Here is a 16,156-nt window from a genome sequence, read left to right as displayed (position 1 = left end):
CCACAAGTCTTTATTATTTCATCCTAGGTGAAATCACTTTATTTCTCCAAGCTTTAAAATTGTCACCTGCCTTTCCTGTCTGTCTTTCAGGGTTAGTTAAAATAAAGTTGCTGGGATGGGATGGTTAGTTGGAAGGGTTAAAGATCATTGCACAAGTGAAACGTTGTGCTCTGTCATCCCTGAAGAGTTCGGGTTGCAGATTAACAGTGAAGGAAAGCTGATTTTAGTCTCATGTAAAAGGAACTACTTATGTCATTAATATTCTTAAACTTCAAAATAGCCTCAGATTTTCTTAATATGTCTTTTTTGAAGTGTGGGCTAAAAAAATTTTGTGACATATATTTAAAACTAGTGTGGTAGATGCAATGTAAAGTTCTAACACCGCAGGGTCTATGATATGTACACTCTGCAAAGATGTAGGAAGATACCTGGAAAGAAAACCCGCTTTGCACGTGAAGATCTGAAGTCAGTAGCAGGAAGTAAGGAATTATTAATGTATCTGAGATAATAGAGGATAAAGGAAAGGGAACAGAGCATTTTTATTTTTAAATGAGACTTAGAAGACTCTTAGATAAAAAGGTCAGAATGAAACAAAAAGCATAAAGTTGTAAGAAACAGCATAAAATTTGAACAAGCAAAAATAAAAACCAGCCTGCAGAGATCAAATCCAAAGAACAAAAGCAAATTTGAATTCTGTATGAACGTTTCCTGTTACAGAACAAACTAAGAATGTGAATCAATATCTGCAATGTTTATCTCCTCACCCATTTAGAATGCCACTTAAATAATAGAAAAGGAATAGGACGTACTATAAATCCACAAGGTTTAACAGAAGAAAAGACATCAGGCCAGAAAATGGAATTCGTAACTTAGCAACAAAATGATTCATTTATCCAGTGGCGGAAGCCAACGAGGTAAAAGTTTAGACAAGCTCAATAAATGCAGACATGCTGGTTACCAAGGGCTTGAGATAAGACTGAAAATGGAACTGATCGAAAACCTTTAAAAACAGTATAAGGGGAGGAGGACAGCAGTACCATCATCTTTCAGTTCTCCAGTCCCCACATAACAAACTGGATAGCAAAATCTAAAACCTATGAACAACATTACAACAAATTTAGGTGATAAGATATCCTTAAATCCCAAAGTCTAAGTGGATGACAATAAGCCACCAGCAGCCATAAGACCACAGGATGGTTCTGGTATCTATTCCGGGGAAGCAGAGGAAGGTAAGCAGGGATCTGAAACATCTTAAGAACAGAACCTTGGATTAACTTGAAACGCAAGCAGTTAAGGCTGGAAACAGCATTGGAAACTTCACTCTAATGGTACATGAGTGAGAGGCCTCTAATGGCTGAAAGACAGACGCAGTCTAGTCCACACGAACTGTGGAAACTGATTTGCCAAGGCTCCCTTCTAAGGCAGATTCCCCCACAGGAGAGAAGCTGCTGGGAGTAAAACCAAAACTGAGCAGGAGAGGGACAGTAAAGACAAAAGGAAGGTTATGTACAAGTGGAAGAAGGAACTGATGAATCATACAATACCCTTTTTTTGAACATACAACTAAAGTTTAAGAAGCTCCCATAAATGATGCTTCCTTCTCAAATATTAAGAAAACCAACTTTACTTTAAAAAGGAAACAAAAATGTTTAGATCCATCTCTTACAAAGTTAAAAGAATCAAGAGCACGACTTTACAGATAATGTACAAACCAAAACCAGCCCATTTGGAAATAAAAGTTAAGAAAATGATAGAAGAGGTGGAGCCAAGATAGCGATGTGAGTAGAGCAGCGGAAATCTCCCAAAAACATACTTAACAACTATTCTAAAAAGAGACCAGAACACGCAGGACAACAGCCAGGCTACATCTGCATCTGCAGGAACCCAGGGCTGCACAAAGGGGGTAAATACATGCCACGGCCCAGCTGGATCTGAGCACCCTCACCCCAGCTCCCTGCAGGAGGAGAGGAGTTGGAGCAGGAAGGGAGAGGGAGTCCAGGACTGCTAAATACCCAGCCCTAGTCATCCACACCAGGAGCAGAGACACACAGTGCGTGGTGTGCTGGATACTATGGAAACGGGACAGTAAAACCTGCAAGTGGGTCCCCGCAGCCGGCGCCCCTGGGACAAACAAAACAGAGTGTTTTTTGAAAGTCTTAAAGGGACAGGGACCTCAGCTGGACGGAGGTGTCCTGGCACAATCAGCTCAGCAGCTGGGAACCTGGGGAACTCTAGGCACCCTAACTACCTGGGTAGCAGCACAGCTCCGAGGACTCTCACTGCGATAAACAGCCTCCCGCCCGTTCCTGCTCCGGCATGGACCGCCATAGCAACCACATGCGGAGCTTCCTTCACAGTGGCCAAGCAAGAATCAGAAACCCCATCTGCGTGCAACTGCCCAGCACAAGCCACTAGAGGGCGCTGTTCTCCCAGGAAAGAAAGGCCACAAACTAGCAAGAAGGGACATACTCCAAGCTGACATGTGCCCACGACTATCTCTGTCACCATGAAAAGGCAGAAGAATTTGATACAGACCAGATTAACCCATACAGTCTCCCCTGAAAACGAATCTGGGGAGGTAGACCTAACCAATCTTCCTGAAAAAGAATTTAAAACTAAGGTCATAACCATGCTGATGGCTTGCAGAAAAATATGCAAGAGCTAAGGAGGGAGAATACAGAAATAAAGCAATCTCTGGAAGGATTTAAAAGCAGAATGGATGAGATGCAAGAGGCCATTGATGGGTTAGAAAGCAGAGAACAGGAATGCATAGAAGCTGACACAGAGAGAGATAAAAGGATCTCCAGGAATGAAAGAATATTAAGAGAACTGTGTGACCAAAAGGAACAATATCTGCATTATAGGTGTACGAGAAGAAGAAGAGAGAAAAAGGGATAGAAAGTGTACATGAAGAAACAATTGCTGAAAAATTCCCCAAACTGGGGGAGGAAATAGATGCTCAGACCACAGAAGTACACAGAACCCCCAGCAGAAGGGACCCAAAGAGGACAACACCAAGACACATGATAATTAAAATGGCAAAGCTCAAGGACAAGGACAGAATTTTAAAGGCAGCTAGAGAGAGGAAAAAGGACACCTTACAAAGGAAAACCCATCAGTCTATTATCAGACTTCTCAACAGAAACCTTACAGGCCAGAAGAGAATGGCATGATATATTTAATGCAATGAAACAGAAGGGCCTTGAACCAAGAATACTGTATCCAGCGCGATTGCCATTTAAATATGAAGGAGGGAGTAAGCAATTCCCAGACAAGCAAAAGTTGGGGGAATTTGCCTCCTACAAACCACCTCTACGGGGTATTTTAGAGGGACTGCTCTAGGTGGCAGCACTCCTAAGCAGATGTCACCAGAGAAAATAAAATCACCTACCCACAAAAGCAGTCAAAGGAAACACAAAAAAGCACATAATAAAATACCCAACATATAAAGAATGGAGGAGGAGGAATAAGAAGGGAGAGAAATAAAGAATCATCAGACAGTCTTTATATAGCTCAATACGCAAGTTAAGTTAGAAAGATATTAAAGAAGCTAACCTTGAACCTTTGGTAACCACGAATCTAAAGCCTGCAATGGCAATAAGTACATATCTTTCAATAATCACCCTAAATGTAATGGACTGAATGCACCAATCAAAAGACAGAGTAGTAGAATGGATAAAAAAGCAAGACCCATCTATATGCTGCTTACAAGAGATTCACCTCAAGCCCAAAGACATGCACAGACTAAAAGTCAAGGGATGGAAAAAAATATTTCATGCAAACGAGAAAAAAGCAGGTGTTGCAGTACTAGTATCAGACAAAATAGACTTCAAAATAAAGAAAGTAACAAGAGACAAAAAGGCATTACATAATGATAAAGGGCTCAGTCCAACAAGAGGATATAACCATTCTAAATATATATGCACCCAACACAGGAGCACCAGCATATGTGAAACAAATACTAACAGAATTAAAGGAGGAAATAGAATGCAGTGCACTCATTTTGGGAGACCAACACACCACTCACTCCAAAGGATAGATCCACCAGACAGAAAATAAGTGAGGACACAGAGGCACTGAACAACACACTAGAACAGATGGACCTAATAGACATCTGTAGAACTCTACATCAAAAGCAACAGGATACACATTCTTCTCAACTGCACATGGAACATTCTCCAGAATAGACCACATACTGGGCCACAAAAAGAGCCTCAGTAAATTAAAAAAGATTGAAATTCTACCAACCAACTTTTCAGACAACAAAGTTATAAAACTAGAAATAAATTGTACAAATAAAATAAAAAGGCCCACAAACACATGGAGGCTTAACAACATGCTCCTAAATTATCAATGGATCGACCAAATCAAAATAGAGATCAAGTAATATATGGAAACAAATGACAACAACAACACAAAGCTCCAACTTCTGTGGGACACAGCGAAAGCAGTCTGAAGAGGAAAGTATATGGCAATTCAAGCATATTTAAAGAAGGAAGAACAGTCCCAAATGAATAGTCTAACGTCACAATTATCGAAACTGGAAAAAGAACAAATGAGGCCTAAAGTCAGCAGACGGAGGGACATAAGATCAGAGAAGAAATAAATATAATTCAGAAGAATAAAACAATAGAAAAAATCGGTGAAACCAAGAGCTGGTTCTTTGAGAAAATAAACAAAATAGATAAGCCTCTAGCCAGACTTATTAAAAGAAAAAGAGAACACACATCAACAGAGTCAGAAACGAGAAAGGAAAAATCACGACAGACCCCATAGAAATACAAAGAATTATTAGAGAATACTATGAAAACCTGTATGCTAATAAGCTGGAAAACCTAGAAGAAATGGACAACTTCCTAGAAAAATACGACCTTCCAAAACTGACCAAGGAAGAAACACAAAATCTAAACAAACCAATTACCAGCAAAGAAATTGGATTGGTAATAAAAAAAACTGCCCAAGAACAAAACCCAGGGACAGATGGATTTACCTTGGAATTTTATCAGATATACAGATATAATACCCATTCTTAAAGTTTTCCAAAACATAGAAGAGGAGGGAATACTCCCAAACTCATTCTATGAAGCCACCCTAATACCAAAACCAGGCAAAGACCCCCCCCACCAAGAAAGAAAATTACAGACCAGTATCCCTGATGAACATAGATGCAAAAATGCTCAACAAAATACTAGCAAACTGAATTCAAAAATACATCAAAAGGACCATGCACCATGACCAAATGGGATTCATCCCAGGGATGCAAGGATGGTACAACATTTGAAAATCCATCAACATCGTCCACCATATAAATAAAAAGGACAAAAGCAAACATGATCATCTGCATAGATGCTGAAAAAGCATTTGACAAAATTCAACAACCATTCATGATAAAACTGTCAACAAAATGGGCATAGAGGGCAAGTACCTCAACATAATAAAGGCCATATATGATAAACCCACAGCCAACGTCATACTGAACAGCGAGAAGCTGAAAGCTTTTCCTCTGAGATTGGGTACAAGACAGGGATGCCCACTCTCCCCACTGTTATTTAACATAGTATTGGAGGTCCTAGCCATGGCAATTAGACAAAACAAAGAAATACAAGGAATCCAGATTGGTAAAGAAGAAGTTAAACTCACTATTTGCAGATGACATGATATTGTACATAAAAAACCCTAAAGACTCCACTCCAAAACTACTAGAACTAATATCAGAATACAGCAAAGTTACAGGACACAAAATTAACACACAGAAATCTGTGGCTTTTCTATACACTAACAACGAATTAATAGAGAAATCAGGAAACAATTCCATTCACAGTTGCATCAAAAAAAATAAAATACCTAGGAATAAACCTAACCAAGGAAGTGAAAGACCTATACCCTGAAAACTATAAGACACTCTTAAGAGAAATTAAAGGGGACACTAACAGATGGAAACTCATCCCATGCTCTTGGCTGGGAAGAATTAATATCATCATAATGGCCATCCTGCCCAAAGCAATATACAGATTTGATGCAATCCCTGTCAAATTACCAACAGCATTCATTCTTCAACGACCTGGAACAAATAGTTCAAAAATTCATATGGAAACACCAAAAACCCCGAATAGCCAAAGCAATCCTGAGAAGGAAGAATAAAGTGAGGGGGATCTCGCTCCCCAGTTTCAAGCTCTACTACAAAGCCACAGTAATCAAGACAATTTGGTACTGGCACAAGAACAGACCCACAGACCAGTGGAACAGAATAGAGACTCCAGACATTAACCCAAACATATATGGTCAATTAATATACGATAAAGGAGCCATGGACATACAATGGGGAAATGACAGCCTCTTCAACAGTTGGTGTTGGCAAAACTGGACAGCTACATGTAAGAGAATGAAACTGGATCACTGTCTAACCCCATACACAAAAGTAAATTTGAAATGGATCAAAGACCTGAATGTAAGTCATGAAGCCATAAAACTCTTAGAAAAAACATAGGCAAAAATCTCATGGACATAAACTTGAGTGACTTCTTCATGAACATATCTCCCTGGGCAAGGGAAACAAAAGCAAAAATTAACAAGTGGGACTATATCAAGCTAAAAAGCTTCTGTACAGCAAAGGACACCATCAATAGAACAAAAAGGTATCCTACATTATGAGAGAATATATTCATAAATGACAGAGCCGATAAAGGGTTGACATCCAAAATATATGAAGAGCTCACGCACCTCAACAAACAAAAAAAAAATAATCCAATTAAAAAATGGGCATAGCCGCTGAACAGACAGTTCTCCAAAGAAGAAATTCAGATGGCCAACAGACACATAAAATACCTAGGAATTTTATGAAAATTGAAAAGATACTCCACATCGCTACTCATCAGAGAAATGCAAATTAAATCCACAATGAGATATCACCTCACACCAGTAAGGATCGCCACCATCCAAAAGACAAACAACAACAAATGTTGGTGAGGATGCGGAGAAAGGGGAACCCTCCTACACTGCTGGTGGGAATGTAAATTAGTTCAACCATTGTGGAAAGCAGTATGGAGGTTCCTCAACAAGCCCAAAACAGAAATACCATTTCACCCAGGAATTCCACTTCTAGGAGTTAACCCTAAGGATGCAGTAGCCCAGTTTGAGAAAGACAGATGCACCCCTATGTTTATCACAGCACTATTTACCATAGCCAAGAAATGGAAGCAAGAAGCAACCTAAGTGTCCATCAGTAGGTGAGTGGATAAAGAAGATGTGGTACATAAACACAATGGAATATTATTCAGCCATAAGAAGTAAACAAATCCTACTATTTGCAACAACATGGATGGAGCTAGAGGGCCTTATGCTCAGTGAAATAAGCCAGGCGGAGAAAGACAAGTACCAAATGATTTCACTCATATGTGGAGTATAAGAACAAAGAAAAACTGAAGGAACAAAATGGCAGCAGAATCACAGAACCCAAGAATGGACTAACAGTTACCAAAGGGAAAGCGACTGGGTAGGATGGGTGGGAAGGGAGGGATAAGGGCAGGGAAAAAGAAAGGGAGCATTATGATTAGCATGTATAATGCGGCGGTGGGGGGCCATAGGGAGGGCTGTACAACACAGAAGACAAGTAGTGGCTCTACAGCATCTTACTATGCAGATGGACAGTGACTGTGAAGGGGTATGTTGGGGGGGATCTGATAATAGGGGGAGTCTAGTAAACATAATGTTCTGCATGTAATTGTAGATTAATGTTAACAAAATTAAGAAAGTGATAGAAGATATGAGGGAAACTTAAGAATTAGAAAAACTCAGAAATAAGGTAAGCTCAGGAAAGCATTAAAAATAAACATTTCAGAAATGAAGGCAAAACTAAAATGCAAGGAAATAAACACCATAAATAATGCCATAAATAGAAAAAAACAAAATATAAAGTGATTGGGAAGTGACAGATACTGAAGACAAGGGACAAAAGTCCAATATACAGATAATAGATTAAAGGGGAAATTATAATTTCAGGAAACTAGGTTTAAAAATTGAAACTATTTTTAAAGTGCACTCTTGTACCTAAGATTATTGATCCAAAACAGCAATATCAAGACATAAGTAATAACGTTACTTTAAAAAAAAATCCTTTGAGTTGGTAACAACAGCAGGTGACATGTAAGAAAGAAATAGATGGTTATCACTGCCACAATTAGCCTTTATGCCTGAAGAAAGTGGAGTAACATTTTGAAGACACTCAAGGAAAAATATAAACAAGAGGATTTTATTTCCAACAAAATTGACTTTCAAGTATAAAGGGCACAGATTTATCCAGCATAAAGGAATTTCGGAAATAGCGTTCCCTTAAACTCTTCCTAAGGAATCTATCAAAAAATGAGCTCCATTTGATAACCAATATAGAGAAATAGCACCATAAAGACTGGTGGTGAGCATTAAACATAGACTAACTTGTGTAATTAACAATTAGACTTACAAGGGAGAGTGGTATGCAGTGACTATATGTCCAGAGGACATGGTAGTACAACTGAAAAAAGGGGAGAGCGAGCATATGAAGAAGCATTTGGGTTAGCTGGTGGTAGACTGGTAGTGTTATTTTAGGATTGTTTTATGTATAATGTACGGTAGAACCAATGTACAGGGTATTTTAATTCATTCCCATTTTCTTAGGAACCAGGATTCCTAGTATGGGGAAAAGGAGGTACAAATGTGACATAGAACAGGTTAATTTTTTTAAATCCCTGTAGTTTTGAATTTGAGATCTGAAGTACTAACAGAAACTTAAGAGTATATACAATTGTATGTAATGCTTTATATACACACACATTTAAGAGACCTAGAAAAAATTAGCCAATCCAGTACCAGTAAACTCCCTGTACTCAGCTTGTAGTCTTAAAACACCATTTTTCACTAAAAGAAACCAGAGCTGCTTGAAAATAAGTCTGGAAGGAAATGTGAAAGATAAGCCATCATGAAGATAATTGTTCACTTTGAGGATGGTAAGACTATCAATTCATTATCTTGAAAATGTGGGGGAAAGGAGAAAGCATCTTCTGTGCATTTTTCTGAACTCTACCACTGGGTAACCAAACAGCAGAAGGAGGGGGGAAAATATTTTTAGTGGTCTAATAGTGAAAAAGAAGATAACATTTTGCAACTGCCAGTGGATTAATGGATGTAGACTTTTCCAGCTGCTGTTAATATCACAAAAAAGAGACAACCAGACATGTTATGCCTTTTAATAAAAGAACTCAACATCCTCTACCCTTGCCAAGAGACTGGAGATGAGTCTGATCCCGCCTCAGGTCCAGCTGCCGCCAAAGCCCATGAAATACAGGACAGGAGAAACTACAGGTCAAATGCCCTGAGACTTTCAACAGGTAAATTGAAGGGAAAGAAACGGAGACAGAAATTCCATATCAAAAAGTGGACGAAACCAAACTAGATCATTTAGGGATGCACATTTTGTTGATAAAACAATATAAATACACAGGAAGTGATAACCAAAATTCAGGATGGTGGTTCCTCCAATGCTGGAGGGCATTGATACTAGGATAAATACATGGAAGTGTTTCTAAGAGTAGCTGGCAAAGTTTTATTTGATTAAAATACACTGGGTGGTGTATTTCATGACAGAGTTTGTCTTCTAATAACATAATAGCTTATTAAGCTGTCCGTGTCATAAAGTAAGGTGTTACCCTTATAACTTCTTATGCTGTTTAGCTGTTTTGTGGGTAACAGTACTGTATTTCATCAATGCACCATTTTGTTTTTAAAAGAAAAAAAAATCATTGACACTCCATCAACTCTAAGACGCTATATTCAAAAGTGTTACAGTGTATATTTAGTGTAGATGGAATGCAGCAGACACCACAGAGCCTGTCCCTCATGCACAAAAGCAACTAAGAGCAAAAGCTTACTCTGAGAACATTTGTCCCCAGACAGCCTCTGATCTTAAAAAACATGCAGCACAGCTGAGGGGCCAGTGAGGCACTGTGCTGAGAGGAGGATAAAGGTCAAGCACTCTGAAGAGTGGTCCTGGCCCCATGCCCACAGGCTCCCGTTCTCTCTCCTGTTGGGATTCCAGTCACACCAGCTTGGGCTGCTCAACCCTGTCCTGCAGCTCTCCATACTGCTATGCTGACTTCTTACTCCCAGTTTGGGTCATTTCTACTGACATACTTTCAAGTTTATCAGGTCTTTCCTTGGCTCTTCATCTCTGCTCTTTTATTTTTGTTTCTAACATTTCCACCTTACTCTTACAGTTTCTATCTCTTGACAGACATTCCCTCAACTGCTCCTTCATATTACCCACTTTTTCCATCAAAACGTATGAACCATTGTTATATTAAATTTCTGTTACTTTCAGTATCTGGGTCATCTCTGAATCTGGCTCTGGATCTTGTGTCTTTCACAGTGTCATTTTTCTTGTTTGTGTGTGTGCGTGTGTGTCAGATTTTGATTGAGTGCTTCACCACCTATGCTGATAAAGAGCAAACAGTAGAGACAAGTAAAGAATATTTGTGGCCAGATATGGTCATGCCTCCTCTCCTACCAGGTGGTTAGTGTGAGGCGTTTGGTAGTCTAGTCAAGAGTTTGACTGGGCTGGGTTTGTTACTATGATCATAGTGAAGGGTACCTCTAGGACTTCAAATTCCTCTAGTGTCACCTTGGGTTGGGTGGGGCAGTGGTGCCAGGGATACTGTTTTCTTCAGCATCCCTGTTCCATCCTCAGCTGTCAGCCTTCCTTATGCACCTGGGCTCCAAGGCTCACTCTCCCTGCCCTTGCTCCTTTCCAGCATTGGGCTGCTGTTGCTTATTTGGTGCCTGCCTAATGGCTAGATGCAGTCTGCATTATTAAATGTGCTGATTTTATTAGATTTTACAGTCCTCTGCATAGTAAGGAATTATCCACCTTCATTTCCTAATCCCAGCAAGATCTTGGCAACATGGCCAACGTTCCACATTCTTATCAAATGATGTGTAGTTCCCAGGTACTGCATATTGTAAAACATCTGAAGTCTTTCTAAGCACATTTCCGTGTTTGGCACTGTTGACTCCTGGTTTAGGGGAGACAGAAGAATGAGTGAGAGAATTCCAGTGAGGAATCAGAAGACTTGAGCAGTAATTTTGACTTGCCTATTGTTCTAAGTGACTTTGCATAAACCACTAACTGTTGTCTTTTTTCTTCAACAGACAAACATGAGTTGACCTGTAACTCAGAAAAGGCAGCTCCAAAATTCTGTGAACCAAACTAACCGTTTAAAAAGACTATTCCAGAAGCTCCACAAGAGGGCAGCTCCTTCGCATTGCTCAATGTCTAAAGAGATTCTAAGCACCTGTTTTAAAAACTCACCCACTTATGTAATATTTTTTTTGTACTTTTTAAAATTATACAAGTAGAGCACAAATACATTCAGTTTTATAAAAATTCCAACATTACAGACCAACTTGAGGTCTCTTTGGATTGGCACTCCCAATCCTAATTCCCTTGCCTGTTACCAGGTTAGCAGGTATTTTATTTTCTATGAAATGGTTTTTTTTAAACATAATTTCTGCAACAAACTTCTTTAATCCACATGCAATATGAACATTTCCTGTTAACATACATAAACTTATTAATTACTATTCTTAGTGTCATAAAATATTTTATTACATATTATAAATAAATTTAGTGCCATACTTCATTTCTTAATGACTTCTAGATTTTTTCCCAATATTCAAACAATGTTTCCTTGAATATTTGGTATTACACTTGTGAAAAAAGTGAAGAGCCTCACAAGATTCCCTGGTAATTGAGATTTCAAAGTTAATTTATTAAACCAAAGTAAGCATCTTTGAATAATTTTACTTAGCCATAAAAATACATGAAGTCAATTCACAGAAAAGGGACTAAAAGAGGGGAAAACATTTGACAGCTTTTCTTGAACTCACTTAGGTGAACCGCCTTCTGTAATGCAAATTGTTCTGGGATACCATTCTGTTACAGCGTTTCCTAGGTATGTTTTTGTCTTAGGCTGAATTATATCTAAGCAACAAATGTGCCTGTCAATGCCGAGAATGGAAGCAAGAAAGGAATGACCAAGTGTGGCCAACTCTGCAAGGGCACGTGCCGTCTCCGTTACTTATCTCTGTATCCTCCTCAAGGCTAAGGAAGAGTTTGCTGGGAATGAGCCACTTACATTTCATGTACACAAGAAAAGTTAAACGTAACATGTCTGATAATATTAACGTAAAATGAATTGTACCTACAGCAAATATTCCTGAAAAAAGGTTGAGCCCCTCTTTGGGACCTCTTAGGGTTTGGAACCTTTCTGGGCTTGGATGAGAACTTGGAGATGGAGGTAGGTAAGAGGTATTGGGGGGAGGGGTGTGTTCTGTGTGGGGACTCTGGTCAAAGTGTGGGGCCCAGGGTGCACAGAGCGGGGAAGTGAGGCGAGCTGGACGGGATCAAAGGGTTTGCACTGCAGGGAGAGGGATGACGGTGGAAATTCAGGATGGGAATCTGACCGCAAAAGGTCTTCAGTGGAGTTTGGGCTCGACCTCCAGGCAGCAGAGGCAGTGAAGTTTTTCTGAACAGCCAGTCTCTCTCCCTGTCTCCCTTCTCGTTCTGAAGTTCCAGTTGATGCCGGGGTTCTTGTTTGCAGAGCTGAAGAATGACAGTCAAGGTAGGAGAGCAAGGTATAGGCTTTTATTTAGAGATACAGTGAAAGGACAGAGCTCCCAGCTCACGCCAGGAGGGGACAAGAGAGTCCGTAGTGGTGCGTTGTCTAGGGGGTTTTATAGACAGTTGAGGATTTTTCGAGAACATGAAAAAAACTTAGGGGTGTGGACTTGTTAAGTGGTCTCTGAATATTTAGAATTAACTTAACACAAGCAACTTCCTCTGATGATTTCTCCCTGAGATACCGGCATCTTGGTCTGGGGGCATAGGAAACAAGGCCACCTGCTCAGCCCCCCAAGGTGGGCTGAGGTATTGTTTACTAAAGAGTAAGTTAAGAATTTCTAACATCTTAACTTCTTGGGTATTAAAATGCAATCTTATCTTTAAGGTGGAATCCTTCCTGCCTTTTACTGTGTTGTTTATGCCTGGGCTTACTTGCTAAATTAGTTGCCCAGTTTGCAAAATTACTTCATCAGATCTGAAGGAGGAAAGACAGCACATAGGCCTGGGCCTTTTAGCATGCTAAATTAAATCTTACACATGGTTACAAATGATTAGCATAATAAAACATGGACTACTCTTCTTTATCTGGGGAACATTAACTGATTTTACTGAAGAATGATTCTAGCTCAATGTTTAACATAGAGTTTTAGCAAGGGGGTTTCCTTGCATGTAGTTACATTGCTCTGACTGCAAATATCCGGAGGCCCTCACCCTACTCTGACTACATCCACATTCCCTGTCTCACAGTGACCAGTTGTTTACTGTATGTGAGTGGATAGGGAAGGGAGGGGATTGAGGGTAGGTCAAGAATTAGTAGCCAGAATATAGCTCCAGTCAGAAAACTCACCCCCATTCCACAGGTAACTGTCTTCATGCGCATCACACTTGTGAGCTTGCTTTCCTTTGTGTGTTTATTATTGTTTGCTCCACAGTAGGTGGTAAGCTACATGAAGATAGACAATAACACCATAACTGAAATGACTAGCTTTTCCCCTCAGTATCTTCAGCACCCACCACTTGCCTATAATAGGGTAGGTATCTAATAAGTAACTTATTTTGAGTGAGTGAATGAATTTAACTATATTGCTGTGAAGCCAAAATAATCATCTCCATTTTTACAGAAGAGGAAACTGAAACTCAGAGGAAATAACTCCAGTGACAGCCAGCCTTCAGGGTAGCCCCTGGTGACCCCTACCTCCTGGTACACATACCCTCTAATGATTCTTTCCCAAATGGAATAGGGTGCTCTTACGTAAATAGTAGGATCATGTGGATTTATTTTTATTTTTCCTGACTTCAAACTTGAGCAGCTATGTAAATGAATCCAGAATTAGTTGTATATTATTGGCTTACTAATTTACTATTTTATATTCCAAACTTTCTACATTATTTTTTAAGTCTATCTCTTTGGTACAACCTGACATTTCTTTCAGTAAGTAATTTTAACGCCTTTACATTAGGTGATTTGCAGGTACATTTGTTTCACTTTATGTTGGATTATGTCTTTGTAAGTAGAAAAGCTTTTTTAGTAATACTGTTTTCACTGCTCTGTTAATTTTCCTTCTAATAATTGGGCATGTTATAGTTTTGCTCTACTAGATACTTTTGTAACTACAAAAGTATTTTGTTAATCTGTTTACTTAGACAGTATCTAATAATTCTGAGTTTCAGAACCAGTGATGAAATTAGTTTTTTTCTCTCTATATCCTTTAGTCCCCAATTTTAGTGCCTTTTCTAATGTTTCTTAGTTTATTATCATTAAATAAAAAATCTGTAAGTTGATTTGTCAATTATAAATGATATACTTGGGCTCCCAGCTTTTGAAGATGAGAAAATCAACATGGTTACACTGCATTGGTAATGTTACACCTTCATCTTTCACATTATACTGATCTATTCTTTGTAGGCTTCCAAAGACAAAGGCCTCTAAAAATTCCCACCACTACCTGATCACTTTGGATTTAATTCCCACTATATACCTCTGGTAGTACTCAGTAACTTACCTGGGAAGCTCCTGTTTAGAAAGTCATCCGCTAAGAACCACAGATCTTCTTCATCCAACTTAAAGGTCACATCTAGCTTTTTAAAGCAATACTTCGAAAGTGGAAAAAAATACTCAGGATTTGGATTTTCTGCATGGGCTTTAATACTTCTGAACGTAAAGGAAGGTATAGCTTCAGGAGCTGCACGCTTGAAGGTGCCTGTTTGAGGTCCTCATTTTTGAGGTGGGGACAAAAGCAAAGAATCTCCTTAAATCCATGAAGCTCAGGAATAAAAATATTAAATTCTAAATATGGTCCAGGTGTGTTGGGTTTTGTAGGAAGGACTGCATGGGGACTTCCAGTTTACTTCCTTCTGTCAAACAAATAAAAAACCACACAAAATTGGAGCCCAGGCAGTGCAGGAACTTTTCATGAAAAAGGAAATCGGTGAGCCCTACGACTGCCAGTCTGGAAAACCTCATGGCCACAGCACAGCAGGGAGAAACTAAAGTGAGCCTGACAGTCCCAGTAAGTTGAAAGGACAGAGTTAGGAGCTTAGGAATGCATGGCAACTAGACTTTGCAGGATGAAATACTGGGAGGAAAGAGCTGCACTAAGTGAGAGCTGTGCAGATTAGCAGAAGGGTCTTTTTGGGTCTTTGGCTGCGTACAGACTTGTGCACGCATGGAAGGAAACTAGCAGAGGCTGGGAAAGAACTACTGGGAGGGATGGGAAGTCTGTTATCCCACCAGCCAGAGTAGTAAGATCTCTAATTCTGGGAGAATTCAGCAGAGTAACCTGAAGGAGTCTGTCTTAATACAAGAGCAAAACTAGTCCTAGAATAAATAAAATGCTTTGAATCCAACAGAAAAAAAACTTAAAAGCATACCTGGAGAGGACCCAACTACTTCCAAATAACTTTATTCTAGAGAAAGCCCCAAAATATTTTTAAATGCCCAAAATACATTACCCAACAATGAAAAATTCAGAACTAGTATCCAATAAAAAATTACTAAGTATGCAAAGAAGAAACATGAGGCCGAGGAAAGCCAACCATAGAAACACAACAGGGTGTGACCCATGATAAAGGCAGCGCTCAAGAGCGAGAGAACTAACAGAACTGCAGTCTAGGGGGTGCCACACAGTAAGGCCTGTCACCCACTGATGGAGGTGGCTGCAGTTCTCTGGCATGACATCTCTGTACAGGGTCCTCTGCGCAGGGCCCGGGGCCACCACTCCTCCTGGGTGAGCCCCACAGTCACATCCTGAAACGACACTGACCCCTGTAACAGCACACTTCTGATCAAACTGAAGGGTTTAGAAACTGGTGACATGGAAAATACTTTTGAAAACCCGTACAGGGTTTACTATTGAGATTCCAAAGCATAGTATTATTCAATAATTAATAAAATTATAAAATGTTATTACAGCCGTAACTCATACTTTGGGATACCCAAAATTAATAAAATTTTATTCTCATGCTCTAATTCGTTTGTCCATATTTTAAAAATATGTACATACACTG

Source organism: Manis pentadactyla, chromosome 9 (genome assembly GCF_030020395.1).
Source record: "Manis pentadactyla isolate mManPen7 chromosome 9, mManPen7.hap1, whole genome shotgun sequence".
In the NCBI taxonomy this organism is placed as follows: Eukaryota; Metazoa; Chordata; class Mammalia; order Pholidota; family Manidae; genus Manis; species Manis pentadactyla.
The sequence above is the reverse complement of the archived record's forward strand: the minus strand, read 5'-3'. Positions refer to the sequence as shown.